The 18,735-nt window shown below is 44.1% G+C and overlaps 1 protein-coding gene across 15 annotated transcripts in view; it reads right to left on the bottom strand.

Moving 5' to 3' along the window:
• HDAC4 (histone deacetylase 4) overlaps nt 1-18,735 on the bottom strand; it is a 262,543-nt gene that overhangs the window by 176,577 nt on the left and 67,231 nt on the right. The gene's annotated exons all lie outside the window — the stretch shown is intronic.

Here is an 18,735-nt window from a genome sequence, read left to right as displayed (position 1 = left end):
ATTCAAAACCCGCCTGGACGCATTCCTGTGCAACCTGCTCTGGGTGACCCTGCTCTGGCAGGGGGTTGGACTAGATGATCTCCAGAGGTCCCTTCCAACCCCTACCATTCTGTGATTCTGTATTTGGTGGTGGGCATCCAAGGCCTTTTCCCATCTAGCGCTGCCTTGAGTTCCAGCAGGACAGCTCACGGTTTGCACCACATGGACAACAAAACACGTCATTGTGTCCCTGTCTCACCAGAGGGCTGGGGGACTCAGGACCTTGGGTCTGCAGGACCCTGCTATGTCATGATGTTAAACCCACCTCAGATGAGATGCTGCACACAGAACCAACCTGGTACCTTTGCAGAGCACTTCCCTGTTGTCCCAGCTCTATCCGATATAAAGTCAATGAATATTAACATCAGGCAGCAGGAAAATTGCCCCAATCTACAGCTTTAGACAGTCTGTATATAATATCTTCATGTCAATTAATGTACAGATTTCTAAAATTTGTACTTCAGATATTTTTAAATCACAGAGAGAAAAAAAAAATAAGGCTACCATTTCAAAGCATCTAAAAGTAGATTCCACTTTCACAGACTTGGTGGAACAGCAGTTTCCCCGCTTACAATGAAGGAGTCGAGACTACGCTGTTTATTACTATAAATATATCCATAGATATTTTCCCTGGCACAAAGCACTTCAGTTTTAAAGGCAGAAGATTCATCAATTCTTACAGATAGCTTCATCCTTACTGCTTTTATTCTGTCAGCGAGCACACGCTCCTGGCAAGAGTGGAGGAGGGTACAATCTGCCACCATCTGCAGGGTGCTATCATCCATCTGAGAAGGTGACTGTCCTCCTCAAGAAATTAGCACAGTCCAAGCATTAAACTTAACTCTGGAATATTATGTTCAACCAACAGACTCTTTCAAGAGCCCTTCTGCAAAACGTCCCTGCTAACTGGATGGTGGTGTGATTTTTTGCTTGTGTTTTTTTTGTTGTTTTTGGTTTTTTTGTTTTTTTGTTGTGTTGTGGTTGGGTTTTTTTTCAGTTTTAATGTAGCCTTGTTGATGAAAGTGAGTAAAACTTTCCATCCTTCTCAGTACGCGAATGGGGTAAAGCCAGCATTCCGCAATCACAGATAAATATTTCTACCGGAGATCAGTATCATCAAGGCGAGGTGTTTAATCTGCCGAGGCAGATCCTGTGAACTTCAGCACTAAAAAAAAAAAAAAAAAAAAAAAAAGGCGACTCCACAGGACTCCCCTGGCATTCGGCAGGAGAGGTGCTGCTGGCACCCAGCCATTCCACAATCACGGGCTATTCAGAGCACATGAATTCACGTTTAATAGCTACAAATGCACAGATATAACGCCACTTTAATCAAAGCTAATATTTCAGCAGGTTTTTAAAAACTGATTTGTGATTAAAAAAAATGAAGCGAGGAAAGAAGAAAAAACCAACCTTGAAATTATCTGCAATTGTCAGCAGAAGGAGACCTACAAAGCACATTTTAAAGACAGGAGAGAAGGTTGAATAATCTGCTTAATTTTCCCTTTTCTCCAGTTGAATAAACTGTCAGGAAGAAATCCAGCTGAAAGATAGCCTGGCTCTTCTACAGCTTCGAACGAGATTCCAGCTCCTGCCCACATGCTCGCAGGACACTATGTTCAAGCTAATGAGATGCCAACCAGGAAAAAGGCTTGCCTCGTTAACAAGGGAACAAACTGTATGTTATGTGAATCCAACGGCATGGGTTTCCTTCCTTACCCCAGCCCTGCATTTTGCCAGCACACGCGCTAAATAAGACTCGTCCACGAAACTATTTCCAAGGCAGGCTGTGTCCAAAGGCTCTGATCCTTTCCACAGCAGAAGAGGGAAGTGATGATAATTACTCAGCAGCCCATTACACTAACACTTTCAGAAAGCGGGCTAACCTGGGGAAAATTCCTAGATGAAGCAGAGGGCAGGGAGAAAAAAGGCAAAGGAAACTGATGCTCAGACCCCTCCCTGGACACTGCTGTCAATGGGAACCATCTACGGTTTCACTACTAACCAGATGCCTTCTCGCCTTACAAGTTGCAGCTTCTTGAGCGGATGGCAGAATTGGAAAGAGCAGAGGAAAAAAGGGAGAATTTTTCATTGAGGAAAATAAATATGGAGACATGGAAACAGGGCAATCAGCAAACAGAGCAGGACTTGGGTTTGATGGAGCTGCTGGGTCCCAGGTGGCTGTCAGAGTGCAAGGCTTCGAGTTTCAACCTTTCAGAGTGCTCCATCAAGCCTCTCTTCTACAAAACAAGAGCTAAAATACTGGGGGAAAACACCACACAAGTGAAAATAAAAAATCCTTCAGAGTTCTGAGAAAGCTTCCAAGCAAAGGCAAAAAACAAACAGCACAGTCAGAGAAGCCGGACTGGGCATGTCTGCTTTACACACAGCTTGTCAGAGATCTGCAACTCCAGAAGCTTGAGCGAGCCCCTGAGACGGCTCTTCTCACCTCCCTGCTGTCACACCAACCTTATTCCATGTGCAGGAAGACAACACGCTCGGAAACAACAGCAGCTCCACGGGTGCTGGTACTTCATATCTTTATCCCTCATGTATCAACCACAGCTCCCCTCTGCCCCAGGGCTTGAGTTATATAGGACAGTGTCATTTGTTTAAACCCAGTTCCCTCCATTTTCATATCCATCCAGCAGACTGGCAGAGATTTAATTAACCCATCCTGAGTGAGACCAGCCTGCTCCCAACCTACCCAGTGCCAGGGCTAGCTCAACTGGGTCTGAAATGCCTTGCTTCCTTCTACCTGTTACCTGTTTTATCCATTAGGTCAAATATTTCAAGCTAAGAACTTGTATTTAAATATATATTCAAACTACAGCAGGCAGGGACTCGTTTCAGCTCGTACCACTGTGCTGGGGTAAGAGCCAGCGGTCAGATGGACTCAACCAGCCACCCGCTTCTTTCCTGGGTACCCGCACAGCCTCTGCAGCTCTACCTTCGGAAGAAACCCATCCTTGCATGTGGTATCTTCTCCACATCCAAGCCTGTTACCGTAACAGCATAAAATCTGTTGCTCATCAGTGAAAAAATCCTTTTGGTCAAACATTTTAAGGATCAGAGAGACAAGACCACCATGCTTATTGGCAGCCTAAACTACGAATCACCCTAAGCCCACTGAAGACAGCAACCACGTGTTTAAAATGCCATCCTCTCTCTCAAAAAGGGAAAAAGACAAGTTTTGTTTCCTTGCTCTGCTCGTATTTCAAGTAGGTGCACATAAAAATTTAAGAGATCGGTGTACAAAGTTTGGACAGTTATTGCTGTGCAGTCATATGACAAACCATCAAGACAATGGTAGTCGCCACCAGAAATACTCCAGCGCGGAAGAGCTGCAATACAATCAGCACGGGAAGGTACTGTCCACGTGAAAGGCAAAAGCACTGATCTCCAGGGTTTTACTGACTTCATGGTGCTGCTGCTGTGCAGGACCTCAAAAATTATCAACATCCAGAGGTCAAAATCCTTTTCCAACGCACTAATTCAGGGCGCTCAGGACAAACCAGCCAGAGACAGTGCCCAAAAAAAAAAAAATCAAAATCGTCACTTAAATTCTGAATCAAATAAACTGCCATTAAAACAACACATGCAATTCAAAACAGCGGTGTCCAGTGTGACCGTACTCCAAACTTCAAAGCTGGCTCTTCACTCTCAAAACAGACAAACCCCCCCAAAAGCGCCAAAGAAGAAAGCTTATTTTTAACTAAAGGTAAGACTGTGGAGTCATTCACCAGAAGAGTCTCTCTTGCTTTACAATACTCAAATGAAGTATTTCTGTGGAAATTACTGTCTCTCTGTTAGAGCCGTGAAGATGACGCACACCTTGTAGAGAGAGCACTAGATGGAGGCCACGAAAGCCAGTTAGACAGGTAAGGGTGTATCTGTCCGCACTCACAAGAGGAGGATGGCAAAGGACTTCCTACGCTATCATGAGAACATCAACAGCCGAAACTGGCCTTTTGCTTCTTGTCAGAAGGGCAGAAACCCCCAAGGCATTAACATACTCTTCCAACTGCTCGTGATTGAGTTTTTGTAGCAGTCCATCAATGGAGTTCATAAAGGAGCTCTTCCCAACTGGCTCTCCACAGCTCAAACCAGAGCTGCAGCAGATCTCTCCAGGATCATGGTGGTATGGTTTTGATTTTAGGCAGATTTCAACACACTTCTGTTCCAATAAAGTATTTAATGTTTACTGTTGTTGCATTAATCACCAGCACATGCATCTGGCAGTCATTTCCAGCCATTAACTCAGAGCAAGGTCCTCCAGCAGGTAAGAAACACAAGAGTCATCACTCAGGTGCTCTCTGAAAACCTTACTTGCCAACAGGAAAAGAGCAATCTGTACCACCTCACAATCACTGAAGGCCAAGAAAGCTCCTGAGGACCTGACCATCTTGTTGAAGATGGTTCATTCCGCAAGCCCAGGTTGCTTCCCCAGCTTGATAACCACCTCAAAAGGGAGGCTTTCTCCAACAAGGCTCTCCAGCTTGCTTCCAGATTTTCTTCTCATAACAGGATGCACTATTTTAACTGCTGGCTGCATAGCTGGACATCGGAGAAGCTGCTAGGAATTACTCAAAGAAAGAAATCTTGACGGGAAGAAAAGAAGAGCTACACTGATAGCCAGCTGAAAAGGCACAAGACTTCAGAAGCATAAAGAGATTTTTTTAGGATGCTACAAGCTGCATGCAGCCATGTGTTCCTCTACGTTATACTACAGGCACCTCTGATTTTCATCTACACAGTTACACGGGCTTAACCCTGCATGCTTCCAGCTCTGCCTTACTGCCAAACTCAGGTCTTCTGCTGCAGCAATTCCTTCTGCTCTCCACGTTCCTCGCAACGAAAGTCTCAGATTTGCAGATCTCTGCTCAGATCAGGCGTTTCAGTACACTGGGATGCCAGATTTCACTGGGATAAACTGTGTGTATTTAACGGCACAAGATCCTTACCCTCCGTCTCCAAGCTGTTGCATTCCTCACAAACCTGAGACTCCCCTGGATTATCTTGTCTTGTCTAGGAGAAACCTAGGCTGTTTCCCACTTTGTCAGTAGTCCCTATTGTCAATCAAAGTAAAAGTATTATTCTCATGAAAGTGAAACTGCTCACAGAAACCAGCTTCAGCCTTCACCCGGAGGAGAGAGGCTGTGACTCACCCAGAGGACACTTCCAACACCTAAACTCGGTGCCTGCTGTGACTCACCCTGATGATGGAAAGCAACAGAAAGCTCTGGCAGAGGAAAACCTCACCAATGCTGCGAGAAAGGTTCAATTGACAACTTCTTCCTCACACGCAAAAATTTTTTTTTTCCCCTGTTCTATTGCAAATAGGGGGCCAACACAAACTGAAATGCTCATGTAATACATAATGTTTTTTTCTTATCGCTTTACCAAAACTGATTATTTTTCCATGGCTATTAATGTAGTAATATTAGATAACATTAGTAATACAGATTTTTTTTTTTTTTGAGTAAAAGCATTTAAAATTGAGTTAAACACAGTAACATGAAAATAGAACATTTTGAAGCAGAAACTTCTAACCCGTTGTCTGTTGAGGAGCAACTCCCGTTTCCCAAGCCAAGGAGAAACAAGTGAACAAGTGCATTTCACCATGAGCTCAACCCAAAACACTGGGCTTTGCATACATACATACAAAATAACATCTGGTGCTTAGTACTGGGGCGGGGGGGGACAAAAAAAAATAAAATATTGTCTACCATCCTCCCTCCCTTCTACTTTAAGGTTAATGTTGCTCAGTGGCTGCTTGCAGCCAAAATGCTCACCTGCTGTGCCTCGCTGCCTCAATAAAATTACACAAAAGTGTCCACTCCTTACGTGAACCAGGGCAGACTCATCTCCAACAGCGTGCAAGATACTTAGACTCACTTAACTGATGGTGCTGAGCAGCTTCAAACAACAAAAAGGCATGCTAACAGCAAAACGTACCAGCAAAATAAATTCACTTTCTGTGCCAAAGTTTCCTTGACCAATAGGACAAAAGAAACAAAAAAGCACATTAATGAGTATTACTTGCCCATTCCTTTTGAGCAACATTCCTTTTACCTGCAACATGCAGTCACACAGGAGACTAAAAAGCACCAAAGCACCCCACAGATTGCACTTGCCCAAATATGCGGAGTGCGCAAGGTCTGTCCGGAGACGGCATTAATGCATAATAGGAAATCTCCGGAGTTTTAACATCCAGATGAGGTCTGAAATCCGTGAGGATTTCTCTGACAGCAGAATCAGCTGACTGCATGACGAAATACTTTTTGGGTGTTGCAAAAGAAAAAAAAATAATGTTCCAAAGAAATAATCTGTAGAGGTCTCCAAATATTACAGCTGGAGGAAGGTTTACTGTACACTTTAACGTGTGATTCTTCTCCCAACCAACGGCACTACTGGCCTTGCTCCAGCGCAGTTGCCCAGTTTTACCTTCATGAGCAGGGAAACGATGCAGCTGAACTGCAAGTAACATCCTGTGAGCCACTTAAACATCATGCAACCAAAAACTGTTGGACCAACACTGAAGTCCCCATTCCCAGCTCACGGAAGCCTAGGATACCACAGCTGCAGCATCCCAACAGCTCGTGTGCCACCAGATGCCTTTGGTTGCCCTAAGGGTCTTCACAACCCTCTTCTCCTTCCCTCCGAAAATAAAAACAACAATCCAATTCCAAAAATTAAATTAATACATTAGTATCAAAAACGAATTAACCCAACGAGGAGAAGGGATTGTCAAGAACACGTTTTTGATTTGAAAGGTCACTCCCAAGCCCAAGCAAAACTAAACACTGATTTATGACCACAGAAAACATCAGGCTTTGAGTTGCACAGGGGTTGGCAGGAGCTGCTGCAGGTCCTGCTGGACACAGCCATGCGCTGTCAGCTTCCACTCTGAACCCTCCGAGAGGCAAACGCCGCCGTAACTCCGTAACTGCAAGCGGAAAGGCAAGCCACACGATCCCCGCTATACAGCATTTGACAAACACATACCCAGCCACAAGCAGGAAATTAAAAACCGCAGCTAAATAAAACAAAGAATGAGAGTTGCAAGCAATGCAATAAGCCAACTTGTAAAAACAGCAATGCCAAGAAGTGTCATCGTTCTTAGTAATCAAAAAATATCTGAAGTAAAAAAAAAAAAGTCAAGGCTTTTTTTTTTTTAAGTCATTTCTGCTTTGTTATATTGTTTTTGTTTGATTACTGCAAGTAGAAAAGTGTAAATTAAGGTACTTGTTTTTACTGCTTAAGATACTCCTTAAGGCACCATTTACTCAGAAGTAATCAGAAAGAAAAAAGAAAATAAAAATATTTCAGGTTTTCATTTGTTGTTTATTTTGTTGTTGGGTGTTCGGTTTGCCTTTTTTTTTTTTAACCTGAAGTTATTTCTCTCCCATTTCTCATCGTAAAGCCTCCTACAGCTTTCTGTCTGCCCCAACCAAAAGCCAAGTGGCACCTCCCAGAAAGCCATTAGAAGTCCATTAGAGCTTCTCCTGGCCAAGGGGTTCCTCCGTCCCATGGAAAAGGAAAGACATTGAAAAAAGTTATCATCAAAAATGAGGGAGTGGCAAAAATCAAAAATCTCATACTACTATGAAACAAATTTCTGAAGAGCCAGGTAGACATAGCCATGAAATAACCTATTCCCAAGGCTGCAGGAGTCCCACACCTTTGCTGCCACCTGGATGCTGCACTTCATGGAAGGGGCCACCCCACCGCCCTGAGCTGCTTGGAAGCTGCACCAAAACCCTACGGACACTAAAACGGTCCGAGAGCGATTTTACACGTACATTTAGGAAAGCCACAAAACAGATTCAAGACTTCTCAGGGCAGGCGGGAAGCATGTAGTAAGATGGCAGCTTGAAATCAGCAAGTTATTAATTGGGAGCTGCTAGAAAAAGCATCCAGAAAGACCACGCTGGTGCACCCAAGTGTCCACACCAAGTCTGAGCACTCGCTCCTCTCCCATGCTGCTGGCGAGACTTTTTCAGCAGAAAACATAGATAGGAGTCTCTGGGTTATGCTTCTGGCTCTGGTAAATAGCCATGAAGATGAAAAGGCTCTGAAGTAGGGCAGATTGGACAAAAAAAAAAAAAAAAAAAAAAAACACACACACAAAAAAACCAACCCAGTCTTTCTCAAGTCAGTGATTTGCTCCCTCACAAGCAATGCTGCTTTCACAAGTAGGACTCTCTGGAGAGGAGACATATGCTGCCTGCAGTTATGAGCTAACATCTTTAAAGAATATTTTTGTTTAATGCATAACGGGCCTTGAACTCTCTCTCTCTTTAAATAAAAGTAATGCTTTTTCCTTCATAATGTGTTTCCAAATCCATATTATGTATGCTGAAGATCATAAAATAGAAGGCTTATTACATAGAAGACAAAGTTATCACAGCAATTAACACATTTATATAAATGCATGCATATGTTTGATTATATGCACATATAGACACAATTATTGTCCTAATACAGTAATATATTCCATCAGTTTACTTGAACAGCAAGTAAAGAGCATTTTCAGTAAATGCACCATATACCAAAAAACAGAGAGAAAAGTTAAAAATGGTATAAAGAGATCATGAATTTATTTGGAGATGTTTCAGCTGGAAATACCCTTTGCTAAGCTTTATCCTCCCCTCTTTTAGGGTGGGAAAGAGTGACTGTGAACTGGCAGTTTCCTTAGATGGTGGGTTCCTGATTTCCCACCACAAAACTGCCTTCCCTGCATACTGGTGACCCACAGGAACTGCCTCTCCCTGCACTGAAACAGGGACCTTAACTTTGTGCATGGCAGAAGAAAAGCCCAAAGCGAGCACCAAGCACAGATGAACAGCCCCACAACAGCCCACATATGAAATGAAGCTGCGGCAGGGGCACAGGGCGTTGCTCTCCCATCACGTTCCGGGAACACATCCATCCCTCTGCCCAGCACAGGAACCACCACACACAGCCCACTGCTCTGTCCTGGGTCCAGAGAGACACCAGCCACCTGCCAGTAGCTACAGCACGCAGTGCTGCACAGCATTTCCCAGCACCCTTCACCCTTCATTTCTAGTTTAGGTCATTCCCTGAAATGATTTAAATAATTTAAATAACATAACTATGAGATTTTCTCCTGTTGCCAAGTCACTTCAAGACATGAAGGTGGGATCTCAGGATGATGAAGCTTCAGGGGCCAAGCAGCGCTGGTGCCAGCAGGGTAAGAGGAGTCTGCTGGCTTTTCCCATGCCCCGAGGCATTTGACACCAGCAAAATGTTCATATTCTCAGTTCCTCGTTTCCTAGAACTAGTTCACATTATTATCCTGAATATATTATGCTACCTGTATGTTATTTAAAAAAAAACCAAACAACCCTGTGATTTGATACTTTGCTAAATGACAAACGCCTCCATCAGCTTTGGCTGCATCTTTCAGTGTTTCACACTTACAGCTATTTTTGTTTCCATTTCCTCCAGCCAGAGATGGAGAGACCAGCCCTGTTAATCTCCCAGACATGTCTGTGCTGCCTTTTGCTGGTGCAAGAGCATCCAGAGGCAGCGCTGCAGTGACAGCCCTGTCAAACCCACAGTGCACATCGATGCCCTCCCTGAAAAATCAATTCTGGCCCACATTTCAATACGCCAAATGCCCCAGCTAGCAGGAATCTTTCATCCTTTGCACACCATGTGCAAAGGAGCAGCTGAAAACACTTGACATTTCCCTATTCTGTTACTCTAGAGGAGATTTCCCCCTGCACTGTGTATTTTTTTTTCACTTCTTGAATTGGAAATGCATCAAGCCAAAGCCGATCCCACCATTATTGAAGTGCTGCACAAGAAGGACTTCAGCCAAACTGAAACGCTTGGACAGGCTTTCAGCACAAAACCAGCAAGCTCACACATGAACAGACCCGCAGAACGGCAGCACATCTCAGCTGCAAGCTCTCCATCAACCCACACTCAATGCAATTTTGGCCAACGTGAAAACCTCTTTATTTGCTGCTTCCCCAGGCGCTGCTCTGCCACTGGGATCCTGCAGACAAAGCGAGCGGACGCAAAGAACCATTCCAGTTTAATCCAACTCCTCCCCTTTTTTCTAGCCATAAATCTTGTGTTTTGAACCTTCTCCCCTATGTGTTAAGAAGTCATAGAATCATAGAATTGTTAGGGTTGGAAGGGTCCTTAAAGATCATCTAATTCCAACCCCCCTGCCCTGGGCAGGGACACCTCCCACTAGATCAGGTTGCTCAGAGCCCCATCCAGCCTGGCCTTAAAAACTTCCAGGGATGGGGCCTCCACCACCTCTCTGGGCAACCTGTTCCAGTGTCTCACCACCCTCATGGTGAAGAACTTCTTCCTAACGTCCAGTCTGAATCAACCCATCTCTAGTTTTAATCCATTCCCTCTAGTCCTACCATTGCCTGACGTCGTAAGTAATGCAAGAGAAATCCTCACCACTTTACCTCAAACTCCCCCTCAATACCCAAGGCATGTACTGTGACGGTTTTCTCTGAACATATTGTTCTTAATCCACAGTTTAGAATTCATTTGTGCCCCTGCATCCTTGTTATCCTGTACTCCTGTCTCTGGCATACATGAGGCTTGACCTTTTCAGATTTACATTTACAGCGTTCAGAATCTTTGAGAGCTCTGTTACAGAGAAAAATGAACCAAGAGGAATTTCTGGAATGGTGACTGGACTACTGATGTTTCCTAGGGCAAAACACACACTGCTTATATTCCAGCTTCCTAATGCTCTGGTAAACAAGAGAAAATTGAATGACAAAAGCAACCTAACTAGCTGGAATCTTCCGAAAGATGGAAAACAGACTCTCATGGCTGCCCACATGAAGTGAAGATGTTTGTTCAGTTAATATTCAAGGGTAGCACAAACAATGTTCCAAATGAAGAATGCAGCAGAAAAAAAGAAAAAAATAATGCAGATCAGCAACTGTATTTCCAAATGAAGAAAAGCCAGGCACTTACTTCTAAAAGCATCCCACCATGTATCCAGCCTCATGCTTCTCCTTTTACCTCATGCTGCAGATGCCGAAATTAATTTATATAGATCCCTTCTACCCAGCTGCCTCAGTACCAGAGGGAGTTAGTGCGCTCCTTGGCTGTGGGAACCCCCAGCCTGGAGCAGACCCTTCTCTCCACCACCAGCCCCAAGAGAAAGGCACACATGCTTTTCACAAAGCGCCAACCATTTGCAATTGATGCTCACACCCAAAACCACTGGATTTAGCAGCGCTCCCACCCTGTGTGACCATATCTGTCCGGCTGCACAGGAGTGCAGAACGGGGCTCTTGGATAAGGATGATCAGCTCCTGGATAATGGGGATCCTTCTTAGGCACACAATATCTTTGGGTTGGACTATTCAAATCATCACCAAAATCAGGCCTCCTCAGTCCTAAATGCTCTTCAGTGCTATAAAGCACCCACATCCAAAAGCGCTACCAAGAACACCGAAGAGAAAACACCATCGGCACCAATATTAAGTTAGAGCATGAAGGAGTTTTCAGGGGGGGAAAAAACCCTCTTGGTCAGTCATCTCACTAATTGCAAGTTAATGCTTTTTATGCATTTCATTTTTTAACATGTTGATCATTGAAAATAAAAAGCAAAAAGAGGAAGAGACAGGCTAAGTTCAAGGAATGGCAGCATCTTCTCCACAGATTCCCTATCCTAGACCTTCCACCTCACTTTGTAGCTTGCTACCACCCTGCAAATCATTGGCCTCCTACAAAATGCTCCGTCTCAAAATAATTCTCCCTCCAAACAAATTCCTCTGCAAGGTATAACGAATGGGTGAGATTTAAAATATTTTATATTTAATTACCTACTGATATTTCCAGCACTGTACACTGCACAGGCCAGAAAGACACAAACGTGCATGTACAACACTGTTACAGATCAGAAGCACTTGCTTCTGTTTTTAGCAATTTTTTTCCTGAACTACCATGACCATGCACAGTCTGTCCATCTTGTCCTCCATCAATAAACGCCATTGATGAGTGTCCGCCATGAAAATCCAGCAAAAGGTAAAGAGAGCAATAAGAAATTGATAGCTGACTGCAGAGAAGGCAGCTCACAGGACAGGGGCAACTACTCTGAGAAGGGAGATGGGCGGCACAGGACTTTAGCAAAGGTGCAAAGCAGCAGGAAAACAGAAGACAGCTGGAAAAAAATCACCTTGACAGTCCAGCTTGGGGCTAAACGCCAGCTCTCTTTTAGCATTTCTTTGAAAGCTCCACCTGTGAAAGGGAGAGTTTAAAATATCCATAAGCTTTTGAGCAAAGTAGCTAGAGAAGTGAGAGCCACCAGCAGAGCTTTGCAACACCCAGAGGGGTGATGACCCAGGGACCAGTTCATACTAAAGTCCGTTCCAAACCCAAGCATTAAAAGCAGTTTGGGTGTTTTTCTGGCAGCTCGAGACATGCTGTGCACACAGTTCTCACAACCTGAATGCAACGTCCTGAAAAAACACCCAAGGAAGCAGGAGAAACACTTGTAAGTATTTAAAGGATGGTTGATTTTTTTTCACCCCGAGAAATTAAAAATTGTAGTACACCAAGAGGAGAACAAATTATCAACAGGCTGCAAAGTTATTTCACTCATTCTTTAATTGTAATTACCACCACGAAGCCCATGTTAGCCCATCTCTGGCTAACTGGAGCTCCAAAGACATGTTGTGGGAAGAAGTTGGTGTGTGTAGCTACTCATGAACCCCTAACCAAAAGGCCCCAAGCAGGCTGTCCCACAGCAGCAGGCCACGTGTCACCGCCAGGCAGGTGACACCTCAGCCCTGCGGGGTAGCACAGCTAAGTGACCTGCGCTCAGTCTCACAGACAGGGCCAAGAAAAACACAAGATGTTCTCCACAAGCACAGGAAAGCCATTCTGGTACGTCTAGAGAAGAAAAAACTACTTGGTCTGCATCACCTTAGAGTTAAACCCATAGAACAAGTATTTGGAAGAGTTAAATATTACCCAAAAAAAAATACCATCTCACCTTGCCTCTGGTTGAAGACTTATCTCATGTTGCAATGCATATGGCCTGGAATGGAGTTGTTGACTCTTAGATGCGGGCCTTGAGATCACACAGAAAACAGCTTAATACAAAGCTGCCAAGATATGCAGAAGGTAAAGGTAAGTTTTTCTGCAGACAATCTGCACAGCTTGTGTTGTAATGTAAATTTTAAATCATAATTCATGTTTGTTCATAACATCCTGGGAAAACACCCGTTCCCAAGGGGCTAAGGACAAAACCATTAGTTTTGGAGTATCAGGAATGCCACATGTGTAGCCACTTTTTGCTAAATACCTTGAAAAACAGTCAGCAAATAGCAAGTAAACAGTTCTGTGTCTTATTTGATATTTAAGAATTAAATAGGTGACTGAATAGTTCCAGCCACTTGAATGACTCACCCAGATGCTTTGAGTGATCTCTAAAAGACAAGGGGGTTTTGGGGTGGTTTTTTGGGGTTTGTTTAATTTCAGTGCTACCTGTTGGAAACACAAGGAACCACAAAGCAGAGAAAGTTTAAATCACAGAGACTCAGATTTCACCCAAAGGAGTAAACGACAACACAAATCTTTGACCTGAAGCCCGTATCAAGCCCTGAGACACACATGCTGTCAGACACCAAGTCAGGACCTGCAGTGACGTTTGGAAGAAGACAGATGTCTGAATACATTCCCAATTGCCAGCAAGTTGAGAAGGAATAGCTTTTGCATCTCAGTCACAGGCAGAAGCAAAACCAACAGAAGAGCCAGTATAACGCAGTAGAGACCACGAGCAAGCATTGCTAGCAGACGACATGGCGGTTGCTCTCCTCTGACAGGGCCCACCAGTTCGGTCTCTCCTTGGTTTGCTACATTTTCACTGAGACAAGTCATAACCATTCACGGGTAAGAGCAACTGGTTTGAGCAACCAAGTCTGGTGGGAGGTGTCCCTGCCTGTGGCAGGGGCTCAGAACTAGATGATCTTTAAGGTCCCTTCCAACCTAAACCATTCTATGACTCTAACATCACAGGGCTAACTCCTGCCTCAGTGCCATCCATTCAGAGTCTGTGTCTGCAGCTGCATCCTGGAGCCACGGGCAGCTTTACCAAGGTGGAGGGGTGAACTGCTGCAACTGAAATTCTTTAGCAGACACTCAAGATCAAAGACAGAAAAAACTTGCGGTTTCCTTTTCCGTAACTGTTGACAGTGGCTGTGACCACACGGGCACCTCCATGCCCAAGGGTGCTGCGAGCAACAGCCCTGCATTTCACCTGAGGTAAGCAGGGAGGAGCAAAGCAATAGAATGCCATGAGGAAGGCACATGATGGGGGTCTTCAGGACAAGACTCCCCCCTGAAAGCTCACAAGCCTCACTCCACTCACTTCTCCCTCTACAGGGCACATTGACACACAAATATACAGCATACGGGGTAAATATTGCAAGTCAGTTTGGATTTTGGTCTGCCAGAGGAGAAGCAGAAAGAGAGGGTTCTTCAGGTGTAGCTTTGGCAGCTCTCAGAGGTGGGGAGCTCAGCTGGACCTTGTCGCGGGGAAGGGCACTCAATCTGCTCTGGCTACACCAGCAGCACCTTATGGCAGGTTCCTTAAACACACATCAAATGATTAATAAAGCCACATAAAAGCAAAGCTATTTGTAATCCTGTGGACACCATTAGAAATGCAAGCCATCCATTGCAACATAGTGGCTTTTATTATGCATGTAAAATTATTATCTGTCCTCAAATCTGTCCATTGCATTAATCTGGTGCTGGTATTATACAGCCAAGCTTTTACATATGTACCGCATGTATGTATGTAATTTATGTGTATGTATTTTACATACGTACCACCAGGCAGCACCCAGCAGCAGCTCCTCCGCGCAGGATAACGCACACTTGCTACATGAGACTGTGCCATGGCGTAAATATACACATGCATATGCATGAAACGGTGCTGCCACGATATATACACGCATGTGTGTAACGCAAGACGCAACTACTTAAGGCTAATCCAAAGAAAACCAGAATATACACAACTGACAAATTCACAGCCATGCATTCACGTTTGCCATGGAGAGAAAGACCTGCTTTGAAAAATAAAACAACAAAAATAAGGAAAACACAGCAGGCTGATTTTTAAACACCTGGGCTTTTAGAGCAATGAGTGGTATGGGGGAGAACAAGTTTCTTTTGTTTCTGCCACTAAGTGTTTCATCAGATGATGACTGCCACAAGAACGAAGGGGAGGGAAGCGTGTGGATATGGGTAGGGACTGAATGAAAAGATGCTAACCCTCAGGTTTGACGGTACTTAAGCCTAAGAGGAAAAACTCAAACACCTAGTAAGATTCGGGGCAAGATTTTACTGTCATTAACTAATATCAAAGTAATTCCTTTCAAGTCAGAATGAGAGCAGCCCCACCGCAAACCCTTTCTACTGCAGGGCCAAAGCCACCAAGATAAGCTGAGCTGTAACCTCCTCCATTCCATAGGCCAGCCACCTCCAGCTAAGGGTACCACACACCAACACTTAAGGCACACATGGAGCTCTGAGCAGAAAGCTCATGGATTGCCCAACTGGCTCTACCACTAACATCTCCTGGCTTCAGCAGGTCCCATTTCCTTCCCCATCTTGTTCCTGCATCTCATTCCTGCAATGCTTTACCTGAAAAGCTACCGTATATGCAACTGTTCCTGCAGACATACAGTGAACCAGACCAGCAAGTGGATTAAATAAACAAAATACACACTGATATGAAATAAGACCCATATTTTGAGGTACTACTAACTGATAAGTCAACTGAGGGTAAGTTTAGATTTCCAAAGGACCAAGCTCCTACAGGCTTCATTCAAAAATAAAACACTTTCAACTAAAGTCAAAATCCCAGCTAAAAGTTCACATCATACACACATACATACAATTTCTACCTGGTTTTGTCTGCATAATCCACGACTGCACTCTGAAAGCACTTCAGCAGCTACGCTGCTGAAGCATAAAAAGGTTTTTAAAACATACATAGTTATCTAATAAAACCAAACTTCACTCACTAAAATAGAACAAAACAGGAGGTACTGGCTTATGGATTTTGTGGTTAGCTTAATATTGACAGGTTTGAGCCCAGAAGTATTACTTATAAAGAGTTTATTAAAAAAAATAAAAAGACAACATGAAGATTTTTTCATTGTGAAGATCTTCAAAAAGTTGACGAGCAACTTGAGGACTTGGAAAGCTGGTGAAGAAGAGTAAAAATATCCTGAAAAACTTCAAACTGCAGTTTTAGGTTACAGAATGACAGCATCCTGGAGTATTTAACAATTTCCACTTAAGTCAAGCTAATAGAAAGATTTAACTTTAATTTCCACTGAATGACTACCAAAAGCTTTCCTTTAGTTTAGGATGGAAAAAGTATTTCCCATCCTACTTTTTCAGCCTGCTCGAGATACAGTTAGGAAAGGAGATGAAGCACAAAGAAGGTGCCAAACTTAAGCATGGTTTGACTGATTGTAGCTTTCCCCTTGTATTTGGGTCTTCTCGGGGAGGCTGATTTCTTCCTCGGCAAAGCTTTCTGCCTCTCCCATCTGCTGGGCCACAAGCTGTCACAAAAGCAAGGCAAACCTAGAACAAGTCCCGCTTTGACTGCGTGCTTTGGACAAACAGGGCAATATCTTTTATGAAATACCTTTTCTCTTCCCCTGCCCTAGATTTTCCTTGAGCAGACACACTTGTGCTAGGCAGCTCTCCTCCAGGAAGACCTCTAGCAGCACTGTTCAAGACCCTGCTCCAACAGCCATCTCTGATCTGTTTTGGAGGCAGAAGTGTTATTGCTGCAGCCTGCGGTGGCAACGGAGCAGAATCGAAGCCTGGGCAAACTCATCAGTGCAATTAGTCCCACTCATGTCACCAAGGCCCCCATTTTGCATGCGGCGTGGAGAACCTGCAGCCCAGCTCCCTCCTCCAGCTGAGCGGGTACCACCAGCCACACGTCTCCTCCTGGAACGGCTGAGTTCATGGTGCAAAGGAGATGCTGAAACACACTTGGGAGGAGATGGATGCTGCACAACTGCACCTAACCGTTTGCCAAATCAGAAATACACTTCATTAAAAAGCAGCTGCTGGATTAAGAGCTGCATTCTTAAACATTTCAAAGCTTGCACGGGTAAAAGAGATTTGGAGAGAGACCACCAAACTGCTCACATGCAGCTTTTCAAAAAACACAGCCCAGTACTACACTGGTTTTGTTTTGCAAGTCCTCCCTTTTCTAAGTCCAACAACAGTCTCGGTTTCTTCAAAGCCTTTTGTAACACACTGCCCTTTAAGTGCAGCCATTTGCTAATTTCAAAATGCAATTGTTCACAAATCAAAGTTCAAAAAGGGGCTTAAAAACAACCCAGTCACTGCAGCTGGTGACCATTGATCTTTGCAACTTCGGTAACTTCTTAGCAGGGAAATGCCATTCTAACAGCAGCATCAGCCTAGGCATATCAGCAGCTACTCTCTGATTTTGGGCTACATTCTTGGGGTTCTATTCTATTTCCCCCACTTTCAAGAAAAAAAACAGGTTTTTTTATTATTATTTTTAATTGTATCTATTTTACATCCACCTTTCCTATATAAAAGGTGTTTGAGCAGCAGAAACACTGCAGAAGAGACAAGTGCCTAGACAGGAGCACCATGGTAAGCACCAACATTGTCCACATCATAGCTCTGCCATCACTAGACCAGGAGGACCAACAGACAAAACAGTACAACCAGACTCTTCAAACCAAGCCAATTCTGTTTTATTAATAGCATACAAAGAAAAACAGGTGTCAGTCATAAAATCCATAAGCAATAGCCACCTAGCTGCCACCACACTTAACATGGACAAGAGTCCATCCAGTTGACCAGTAAAACAATACCGAAGAGCACGGGGAGGACCATACTGCAAATACATGATGTAACGGACTGATAAAACAGCTACCTCCTTGCTGCTCTGCCTCCGAGGGTTAAAACCAGCCAGCAATGACATCCCCAAGTCTGGAGAAAGCAGCAAGCGGGCTTGTTGGTGTTCGTTTCCACAGGGAAACACTAAGGTTGTCCAAAAACCAGACAGCTAAAACCAGCCAAAATTGACAATCAGAGAGTCCAGAGAAGGAAAATATGGGTAGAGAACCGTCCCTCCCCTGCATGCTCTCTAGTGTTTTATCAACATTTATTGATTTACTTTAAAAGTTGGGTAGAACACAAGTAATTAATAGACTGCCATATGCCCATGTGCTGCATCTGCTACAGCAATTTATTCTTATAGTTATTTTATTACCTTCTTTGGGAACTGAATGAGATAAGGATCAGCATCCTGACACATGGAAACTAGCTCGTTTCCATGACTGTCAGTAGGAAAGCAGGAATTAATCCTCTAATTCGCAGCCTGAAAAATAGTGAGAGCAAGTCCAACGAAGAAAAAAAGAATCGTTTCTGTGTTTGTAAGGGGGGGGGGGGAAGTGTTTGGAAGAGCAGTGGCCTTATTATGCTGGCAAGCCTACAACCCATGAGATCAACGTTTTGATGAGCACAAAGACTGGTGCCAGAGGGGGACGGGAAGGAGGAGAAGAGACTTCAATGAGCTGAAAGCACAGAGAAAGGAAGAGGCAGGGAAGTGGTTTGAGACTGAACTAGGTCAAGGGTGGGTTTAGGACAAGGGAGAGAAGAACATAC

The sequence above is a fragment of the Larus michahellis genome, chromosome 7, assembly GCF_964199755.1.
Source record: "Larus michahellis chromosome 7, bLarMic1.1, whole genome shotgun sequence".
In the NCBI taxonomy this organism is placed as follows: Eukaryota; Metazoa; Chordata; class Aves; order Charadriiformes; family Laridae; genus Larus; species Larus michahellis.
The sequence above is the reverse complement of the archived record's forward strand: the minus strand, read 5'-3'. Positions and strand labels throughout refer to the sequence as shown.